The following is a 10,421-nucleotide window of genomic DNA, read 5'->3' on the forward strand; positions in this document are numbered from 1 at the left end:
TGTGGTCCCTCCTGACCACTGTCTTTTTTCTCTGCCGAGGGCAGCGCCCATGCCCTTCTACCCCAGAGCTCCTCCCTGCATCCTCTCTAGACTGGCTGGGAGATACTCCCAAAACCACATTCCCCCAGGTGAGCAGCCTGGGGTCAGAGGTCAATGGGCACGCAGCCTGCTGCATCCGTCACATGAGCACGTTCGTCAGGGACTGCAAGGCCTAGAGGGCGGAAGTCATGCACTGGCCCCCACGTTTCCTGGAGAGACTGATGTGTCCAGACTGAGGCGCCACAGCTGGACTGAAGGCGACGAGGTCAGGAGGGGTCAGCTGGCTGCAGACAAGCTGAGGAACAGCAGGAATAACTCACCCAGCCCGGCCTCGCCAGTGCCTCAGCCCTCGATGCTGATGTAAGGAAACACCGCCAGACACGCGAGAGGGGAGCTGGGCAGGAGACCCAGACGTCCCGGGACCTTTTCCATAGAGGGACTTTTGTTTGAGAAACAGACATTAGCACTGTGACAAATGCTGTCTAGATTCCAGGAGCACTTTTCCTTGTGCTTTTCAAACTCCCACTTCTCTCTCTCATCACCAGCTCCCATCTCGCTCCCCGCACCCCCTCGGGCCCGCGCTGGCACACACCCAACGGGAATCAAGCAGCAAACTTAGAAACAAAGGAGGCCGCGGTCCAAAGACACCTAGTGACTGTGTCTCAGCTGCACATGGACTTACGGAACCAGAGCTTTGGCAGCCCCACAGGGCCCGTCTCATCCTGCAGACCTCCGTCTCCCAAAGCCTCTTCCCCAAGCAGGCCTTGATGGGCCCTAATGGAGGGGTGACAGCTCCCCTCCCAGCCTACTGCCCAACCAGCCCTGAGCAGCCCCCAGGCCCCAAGGCCATCCCAGGCCCTCTCCCTCAGTGCCTCTCTGTGACCCACCCCCACAATCATATGACATGCACCTCCTCTCCTGTCTCATTTCCACAACCGCCTGGGCCCTGCGGCCACAGCTGGCTCCTCTGGCAAACACTCTGCGCATTCATTCCACACTTACTGAGCACCTACTGTGTGCCCAGCACCAAGGCGGGGGACACAATGAACACGCCGCAGTGAGCTGGCCCTCCAGGTGCTCTCAGCACACCGAGAGCCAGAAAAGCAACAGGGCAGAGGAAGACAGTGGGGCGACGGGAACGCACCGTGGAAAGCAGCACGGGCATGGGGAGTCAGCAGGGAAGACTTCCTGGAGGAGGTAAAGCCTGAGACACAAGCTGAACCAGGAGGCAGGGGTTTTAATCATTCCGTTTCCTCTCCGCCTGCTTCCTGCTGCCCCAACCCACGCCCCACTCCCTGACCCCGGTCCCCAGGAGCCACTACTCATTACCAGATTTAGAAGACTCCTGCCTCAAGAAGCCCCCCATCTGTTAATTATCCTCCCAGCATGGAGCCCAAAGGGAGGCACAGGCAGGCACCATAGTCAGAAGCACTTTAGGACCCGTCCCTGCCTGGACTGGAGGAGTGAACTGGCAGGTGGGGAGGAACGGGGACAGGTAAAGCTGAGGGGCCGCCCCTCCCCCAGAGGTGATGACTGAAAGCAACTCTCCTGCGCACACACAGCATGCCCTCCCCTCACTCCGCGCTCAAGGAGACAGGTCGCAGGCGCTGAGAGGGCCGCTCCAACCCCAGCCCACCCCGGGGTGCAGAGCCACCCGAGCTGCACTGGTCGGGCTCACACTTCACCTGCAAAAGGCAGATACAGGGGTGAGCAGGCGCTGCAGGAGCCTGCCTGGGCTGTCAGGGGAGGCTTCCTGGAGGAGGAGTCATTGACACTGGGTCTCCAAGCACCAGAAGTGCTGACAGGGAGGAATCGGGAGTCTGTACGTGTAGTGAGTTACAGTTGCACTGAAAGGAACTCTTGTATCTCCAAGAGGACTCACGCCACTGAATCCCCAAACCTACTTCACATACAAAAGCTGCGGACTCTGAAGCTCTCTAAGGTACAACACTTGTCCCCAGTACGGCCCGAACGCTAAGCCATGAGGAGGACGGTCAGTGCCTCCTGTGAGGGCCACCAGCAAAGTCAGCAGTGGGCCTTGCGGGGGGGTTCTGTTCTCAGAGGCACAGGAAAAACAACACAGGTCAGCCTCAGGTCACCTCCCACCTTCTCCCAGTGGTATCAGGGGCTGGTTCTGGGTGTGAACAGCTCTTGTACCCTGAGGTGCCTGGGAGAGGCTAGTGGCCCCAGCTGGGATGTCTGGAGAGAGGGTGGGCCTGGCCGAGAGGAGCCCTTGGTCCCAGGGACCGGATGGAAGGTCCAGGAGAGACTCCTGAGGGTTGGGGACCAGAAGGGGCCTTTGGGAGGGCCGAGGCCACAGTGCCAGAACCAAGGTAGTGCTTACCACTCACTGCAATGTGGAACAACAACATCTCAGCTCCTGTTCTGTTTTTTCAATCTTCACCCCGGATATGTTTTTATTGATTTGAAAGAGAGAGAAACATCGATCAGTTGCCTCCTGTACACACCCCTGGACAGGGATTGAACCCACAACCTAGGTATGTGCCCTGACTGGGAATCGAACCAGCAGCCCTTTGGTGTGCAAGACAATGTTCCAACCAACTGAGCCACCAGCCAGGGCCCATCTCAGCTCCTTTCACTGGGTATTCGCTGCTTGAATAAATGAATAAATGTTTCTTCACGAAACAAAAGCAGACAAGCTAGAGCTAACTCAGAAACCTTTTATTGCAGAAACATCGAGACATCCTTAGAGAGAGAACACTCCATATTCTGTTTTAGAAATGGGTGGTCAACAGTAAACAAGTTTCTTTACTGTGGGACTTCTCAGAGCCTTCAAAACAGCACCGTGTACTTTCAGATCTGGGAAAGCCAGAGTAAGCGGCTTCTCCCAAGCTCACTGGGCACCCACTGGCCCGCTCTGCCTGTAGAGCTCCTACAAACTCTGGGGAACCTTCCTACCTGCTCCTCCCACCACACAGGGCAAGGCAGGCCGGCTCGTCCCCGGGGGCCGCAGCCCAGGCCCCGCTGGGATCCAGCCCTCACTCCCACTCGGGTGGTGGCACACGTGAGGGAGGGAGACATTATGAAAAGGCTGACCTGGAAGCATCAGTTCTTTTTTAAACATTTTCAACCTTCACATAAACACCTGTAGCATACTTGTGTTGAGAGCAAATTGCTGGGACAAACCTAGCATCTGGTCAGGAAGTGCATTCTGGAGCTGCAAACCCTGCTCCTGACAAGGTGGGAGGTGCGCCCGGTCTCCTGGGGCAGTCGGCCATGCCTGTGGCACCCCTGCCCAGCATGCCCCTGGCACAGCGGGGAGGCTCCGCCTCAGAGCTCCAGGTCGGCTCTGGTGCCTCGCCTATGCCCAGAGCCACCGCAGCACAGGCTGCCCTCCCGGAAGACTGGCGGACACAGCCAGGTGACGGCACAGGAGAACTGGGACTTTCACCAGCTCACGAGGCTGGGAACACCGCGGCTCCACGTCACCGTGCGCGTTCCTTGGGCTCTGGCAGGAAAGTGCTCCCAGCAGATGTCCCCACAGGGCCACGCAGTTCTCTCTGGGCCCAGCCGGCTGGCACAGCAGCCCCCCAGCCCACGGCCCAGCCCAGAAACGCGGGCCTCTTGTTGACAAAGCCACTCCTACAGCAGGACCCGCCCCAAACCTTCTGACAGATTCCAGGTTTGGTTCCACCTGCCCTTTCCCAGCTCCACCCCACAGACACTACTGACACACCAAATCCACGCCCTGCTCCCGAGTCAGGGCCATCCCCAAAGTCCCTCAGAACTTCCTATGGGGACAAGGTGCCACATGCCAGGGGCAGAGCAGAGCTCCTTGCCGTTCTGGCAGGGGGGCTGTGATTAGAAGGCAGACCCCACGCCATGGGGATTCGGAGCCAGCCCCTCCCTGACCCTTCCTGGAGAGTTCTCAGGCCTGGCCGCCCGGGCACCACCGCCTCCGGGCCGCAGGGCACCACCGCCACCGGCCGCAGGGCACCACCGCCACCGACCGCAGGGCACCACCGCCACCGGCCGCAGGGCACCACCGCCACCGGCCGCAGGGCACCACCGCCACCGGCCGCAGGGCACCACCTCCACCGGGCCGCAGGGCACCACCGCCTCCGGCCGCAGGGCACCACCTTCACCGGCCACAGGGCACCACCTCCACCGGGCCACCGGGCACCATCGCCACCGGGCCGCAGGGCACCACCTCCACCGGGCCGCAGGGCACCACCGCCTCCGGCCGCAGGGCACCACCTCCACCGGGCCACAGGGCACCACCGCCTCCGGCCACAGGGCACCACCTCCACCGGGCCGCAGGGCACCACCGTCTCCGGCCGCAGGGCACCACCTCCACCGGGCCGCAGGGCACCACACGGACCCTGCCCTGTGCGCTGAGCCTCCTGCTCAGGACAGACCGTCGGAGACCTTCATAAACTAGATCCTCACTGAGACAGTTCCTTTAACTCCCTTTACTTTCTGTGCCAGCAGCCTAGTCCCAGTGGTCCTCCCAGGCTTCATGTCCTTCAGTCCCACAACGTGTCCCTCCTCCCTCTCTCCCTCCCCCTCCCTTCTCTCTCACTCCTCCCTCCCTCCCCCTCCCTCCTGTGAACATTGAAGATGGCTAATAGATGTCAGATGCTCGGCCAAGTGAAGAAGACACAGAGATCTGAGACCCAGTTTGCCCATCACTAGTGTGACAACAGTCAGTTAGGCGCCTGTCCTGGGTAAGGGGCAAGGAACAAGGGAGGGTGCGGCCGATGGGGTCTGTGGGGTGGGGGTACGTTCACGGAACCCAGGACCAGTCCAGGAGGAGCAACAGGCTGGCGCCAGGCTCAGTGGGTAATGAGGCCAGAGGAGGAGGCGGGTCAGACCCCGAGGTCTAGCCAGGCTCCAGGACCCTCCAGGGCTTTGCTCACATGGCCCCCACCTGGAATGCTCCTCTTCTCTCCATCCAGTCAGACATTAAGTTTGGATGCAACGCCCTCCCCCGTTCCCAGCCAGGGAAGGCTCTCCTCTCAGATCCTTCCAGCCACCCGCCACTCAGCTGAGACCTCCAAGCCAGGGCCAGGGGCCCTCAGATGCCTGCTTAGCCCACCCGTCCGCCTTCCAGAGGAGGAGCTCCTCCCACTGGGGGCTGGGTCCCTCCTCCGCAGACCTCCCCCTTGGTGAAGGGGCGGGGCACACATGGAGCGCAGGCCTGGGCTGGGCACTGAGTCTAGATGAGACGCCCTCAAGCCAAGTGCCCCCCCTTCCCTGTGCCCCTCCAGTGCGACCCCGGCCCCCTGACACCCTGAGCATCTGTGACTTGTCTGTCTTCCCCCACCATAGCCCCACCACTGGGGGCTCTGTGATGGCAGGAGTCAGGTCTCATCAATGTGCGTCCCCAGCCTGGCCTCACTGGGTGGATGGAGACAGAGGAGCAACAGGGAGGGTGGGTGGGGAGGTAGGAAGATCGTGGACGGTCAGTCCCTGATGAGAAGCTGATCTCTACCATGTGATTCTCCTCGGTCCTGTCTGTCACTCTGCTGCAGGCCACAGTGTGGGGGGAGGAAGCCCTGGTGGTCCCAGGCCTGGGTTCAAACCCCCGCTGATGTCCCTGAAGCTGTGGCCTGCAGGCTCCTTATAGACACGCACTTGTTTTCCCATCTCCATGGAGCCCCCAGCAGGAGGCTGAGAGCTGTAAGAAAGAGGGCGCCCTCTGCACCTACAGGCCAGCTGGGGCCACCGGCTCCCAGGGCAGACCCTCCCATAGAGCTCCCTAACCCAGAAAGCCCTCCTTAGAGACCATGACTGCCACCCGCTTGAGCTACCCACTGTCAGCAGGGTCCCGGGTGCAGGTGACAACGGCGCCTTGTGCCTCTAGCGGGCGTGGCACCAGTGGCAGCGCTGGGGGCCACCGAGCACACCTCTTGCACGGGAAGCTGTCGGCAGCCATGCTGGAGACACGGCACCGGGGCCCGAGCGACTCGGTATTTTGCTGAAGTTTCTAACTTGCCCCTTCAGGAGACAGGAAACAGAGCTTTCCTGGGGGGCTCACTGTCTGGCTGGGGGAGGTGCTGGTCCGGGCCAGGTGAATGCTCCCGCCCAGCAGGGGTGGCCCCAGCAATCACCCCTTCAACCGAGCACCCACCCCACCCTCCGTGGGCTCCAAGCCACGCACGGAGAAGGCAGTCCTCTGTGCAGGACCCCACGGCCCTCGAGGGAAGGCCCGCATCCCGGGGCAGGCCGAGGGCTGCTCCTCCCGCCCGGCTAGGTGTGGCCCTGCCTGCGCCCCCCACCTACAGAGCGCCCCTCGTCCGCAGCAACACGCGAGGCCAGCTGTGCCGTGAGAGGGGCCAGGTGCCGGCCCGACGGAGGTAGCGGGAAGGCCTCGGACACGGCCAGAGGCCGGCAGTGCCTCGCAGGCCCCACTGGACTCCAGAGACAGAATGTTTAGAAGACACTGCCGGGCCCACTCAAGCCCCGGCACGAGAGGGACCACTGTCCAGACCTGGCACGGGGACCAGCTCCAGGGAGGGAGGGAAGAGTCCTGGGCTAGAGGGCAGCTTCCTGGTGCCAGTGTCCGGGGCCCGGCCACGGCGACACACTGACCTCCCCATGGTGGGTCCGCAGGAGCAGGTGCCAGGTGCTCCCTCGTTTCCACCCCTCCCCACATACACACGTCCCCTCTGACGCGGCTGGAGGAGGACACCTCCACAGAGCAGGCGTTGGGCTGACTGCACTACAGACTGTCCTTAACCCTCCAAAGTCCCTACAGGCGACCCCACCCAAAATGCCACCAGGCCATTGCGGTGCAGGCATCGCTGGTCCAGAAGGAGCCGACAGCTGCACGGGCCCTGGTCCCCCCGGGGCAGGACAGCCCTCTTCAAGGTGGGGCAGACCCCAGGGAAGGCGGATGGGGCTGACATGGGGAGGATCTGGGGCGCAGCGGCTTTGTGGGTGAGAAGAGTTGGAGAAAGGAGCCCTGGCAGCCAAGGAAACAGAGGGCCGGGGCGCCCACCCTCTCTGCTCCAGCCCCTGCGCCCAGCACCCCTCTGCCAGGGGTTCGGCTGCGACTCCCCCTGCCCTCCAGCCAATGTGAGGGGGGAGAAAGGAGAGGAGGGGAGCACGGCCTGGTTGGGGCCATGTGGCCAGGGGGTAAAATACTCCCCCTGACGGCAGTCTGGCCCTCAGGGGATCCCCACAGGCCCATGGCTGCCTCCCTCTTTTCTCCACTCACCGCCCCAGCCCAGGTGACAATCCCCCGCCCAGGCCGTCCCCAGAGCTTTGCCATCGCTCCCAACTAGCCTGTGACGTGTCCTACAGGAGGCGAGCTTTCTCCTGGGCCACCTGCCTTTCTCCAGCCCCCGCTTCTCCTTTGTTTTGAAAAACAGTAAAACTGTACCAGGGTACAAGCCAGCCATCGACGGGAACACTGGCTGCAGCAGAACTGAGATGCGGCCCAGGGGAGACCGCCCCCCCCCCTGTCCCCCCCCTGCCCGAGCCTGCAGCGCCCGGCCCAGCCCGGCCCTCGGACATCACAGCGCCCGCAGGCCCCTCCAGCAGGGCATTTGGGTCGGACTTCCCGGCAGGGTTCGGAGGGAGCAGCGGGCCTAATGAACAGGGACCCCGGGTGGGACTCCAGGAGGACCTGGAGTCTTGTTTTGGTTTTTGCGAGGAGGCAAACACAGAACTCAGGGCGTGTGAGAACAGAGTAAAAGAGACAGGGGTGAGGTCTGAGAACCAGCAAGAAGGAAAGACTGACTGAGGTGGGCCGAGAGCCAGCAGAGGCGCTGGGGGAGGGGAGCCCAGGCCCAGCCAGCTGGGAGGCGGCGGGTGCCGTTAGGGGTTCATGGGAACAAGTCAACAAGGAGCTCAGGTGATGATTAAAATGAGTCACCTCCCAGAACGGGCTGCAGACAGGCCTCACTAGTGGGAAGAGGACAAGTCCCCCGAACGTTCTGACCCCTCCCAAGGCCCCCGCAGGCCCCGGGAAGGGTCCTCACCTTGCTCTCTTGGAAGCCTTGCCCCTCTGATTCCTGGAAGGTTCAGACTCCTAGGCATCCTCCCAAACTCTCGGGGATGACCTCGGGGGGCCCCAGACCCTCCTCAGAGCCCACCCCAAGGTCCCACTCTGGTACCCCAAGGAGCCCAAACTCCAGGGCAAAAGGGGGCCTCCAGAAGCTCTTAGAGTTGGTGTGCCCCCTAGGCAGCCCGCACACCCTCTTCCCCTGAGAGAGGCAGCAACAAAGGTCCAGAGAGGCAAAGGCCCTGCTCAACGCTGCACAGCGCGTGTGTCTCCTGCTGTCCCAAAGCTGCCTGGGCTCCAAGCAGGGAGGAGAGCCAAGGGGGGCCAACAGGACCGTGATGGGCAGAGCCACAGGGCCCATGAGGGGCATCCCTGAGGCCTGACCCCCTCCCTCGTCCAAGGGCTCCATCAGCTCCCTCCCTCCAGGTGCGCAGGCTGACTGTCCAGTTCTGCCACTGCACTTGCTGTCACCTCTAGGAACAAAGGGAACCTCACAGGGCAGGGACAGGGAGGATCACGAGAGATCAGGCCTGGGATGGGCCCAGGCCTCAGGAGCTGTACCCCTTTCTTCCGCTTTCTCCAGAGGAGGGGGGAGGTCAGCGATGCCCCAGGCTTAGATGGGCTGTGTCCTTACACAAGCCACTGTCACTTGTGTACAGCGAAAGGTGTTGTCTTCCTTATGAGAGGTCTGGGGGGCCAGATTCTAGGCCCAGTGGCTCTGACTCGACCTCTCCTTTGGGCTTCTGGCTCCAGGGCACCGGGCCCGGCCTTTGGACAGTGGCTGCCCAGGGCCTGCCCACGGCCCTCTCCCCAGGAGACGGAGAACAGAGGCCGCTTCCCAGCCTGCAGCATGATTCACGGCCTCCCCACCCACTCTTCCCAAGGCCGCAGGCCCAGCAGTATTTCCACTGCCTCAGCAGAGCGCGGACGTCAAAGGGAGCCCGGGTCTGGGCCGGGCCGGGGCCTGGCTTCCCATCCGGAGCGCGCGGGCAGCCAGAGGCCCAGGCCAAACATCTGGGCCTAGGAATCAGCACTCCATCACGGGCAGGGCGAGACAAAGCGCAGGGCCCCGCCGCCAGGCCTCCCAGCCAGAATGATTCACACCAGGCCCGGCCCACTTCCGCTTTCCCCTCTCCCTTGACAACATCTTGAGCGAGGGCCTCTGCTGGCAAGCCCCAGCGCTCCGGGGTTTCTGCCGGACGGGCTCCCACGCTCACTGTGCACAGCGCCCGGCAGGCTGCTGGTCGTGGGTGGTGCCGGGAGTGCAACCCAACCTCCGGCCCACACAGAGGTCCTGAGGCCAGCGCCCCACGAGGGGGACCCACCGAGCGACTGGTGAGGCACACCAGCCCTTGCCTGGCCCCCCGACAAGCCAGACTTTCCTGTCAGGTCAGAAGCACGGTTAGGGTGAGGACAACCTGCACGGAGGAATCTCTGCACCATTTAAAACGCGGGCAGTCCCTCGAGGGAGAAAAATAAAAACACAGCTTACAGCTTACAGCCAGGATGGGGTAATAGGGGCGGGCTCCCACCTGAAACCACCAAATAGCCAGACCAGACATTTGAAGCAGTGGTTTCAAGACACTGGACATCAGGCAACAAACAGACAGTGGTCCCTGGGAGACAGAAACGGGGATGGTGAGCCCAGGACGGCCCAGGCTGGATCCCTTGGTCTGAGGGGATGGAGCTGGAGCTGGGAGACCAGGGCAGCGGAGTGCACAGGACCGAGTGCCAGAGGGACGGCCAGACGGGGCAGCCTCGGAGAGCTGCAGGTGGCTTACGCAGCTCCCCCGGGCCAGGGAAAGGACCAGCTGACCGGCTGAGAGAACAGTGCCCGGGGCACACAGGGCCAGTGCCCCTTCACACCAGCCAGAATAGAGAACCTCAGAAGTTGGCTCTGGGTGGACAACTCAAGGATTTCCCCTCAATAGCAAGGAATAATTAGACCTGAGCTCAGCCCCATCTAACTAACCCTAACAGCAAGATTAAACCTTCCCAGGTTAATTAAATCAACCATGTCCCAGAGAAGGGTCAAGAATACTTGCAGGGCCCTGGCCAGTGCGGCTCAGCTGGTTGGGCATCATCCTGTGTACCAAACCGCGGGATGACGGTTTGATTCCGGGTCAGGGCACGTGCCTGGGCTGTAGACTCAGTGCCCGCTGGGGAGCATGCAGGAGGCAACAGATTGCTCACTGATCAGTGTTTTTCTCTCTCTCCCTCTCCCTTCCTCTCTCTCTAAAAATCAACTAAAAAAAAAAAAATATATATATATATATATTTGGTATATGCCCCTAGCGGGAACCAAACCTGGGACTCTCTGGTCCGCAGGCCAATGCTCCAACCACTGAGCCAAACCAGCCAGGGCAAGTATTATATTTTAAAAAGAATATTCAGACGGTCTTCGCAGAGA

At 61.9% G+C, this 10,421-nt stretch overlaps 1 protein-coding gene across 1 annotated transcript in view; it reads right to left on the reverse strand.

Annotated features, from left to right (window-relative positions):
• The window catches only part of GLI2 (GLI family zinc finger 2), a 242,209-nt gene that overhangs the window by 211,104 nt on the left and 20,684 nt on the right, over positions 1-10,421 (reverse strand). The gene's annotated exons all lie outside the window — the stretch shown is intronic.

The sequence above is a fragment of the Molossus molossus genome, unplaced genomic scaffold, assembly GCF_014108415.1.
Source record: "Molossus molossus isolate mMolMol1 unplaced genomic scaffold, mMolMol1.p scaffold_m16_p_11, whole genome shotgun sequence".
Lineage (NCBI taxonomy): Eukaryota > Metazoa > Chordata > Mammalia > Chiroptera > Molossidae > Molossus > Molossus molossus.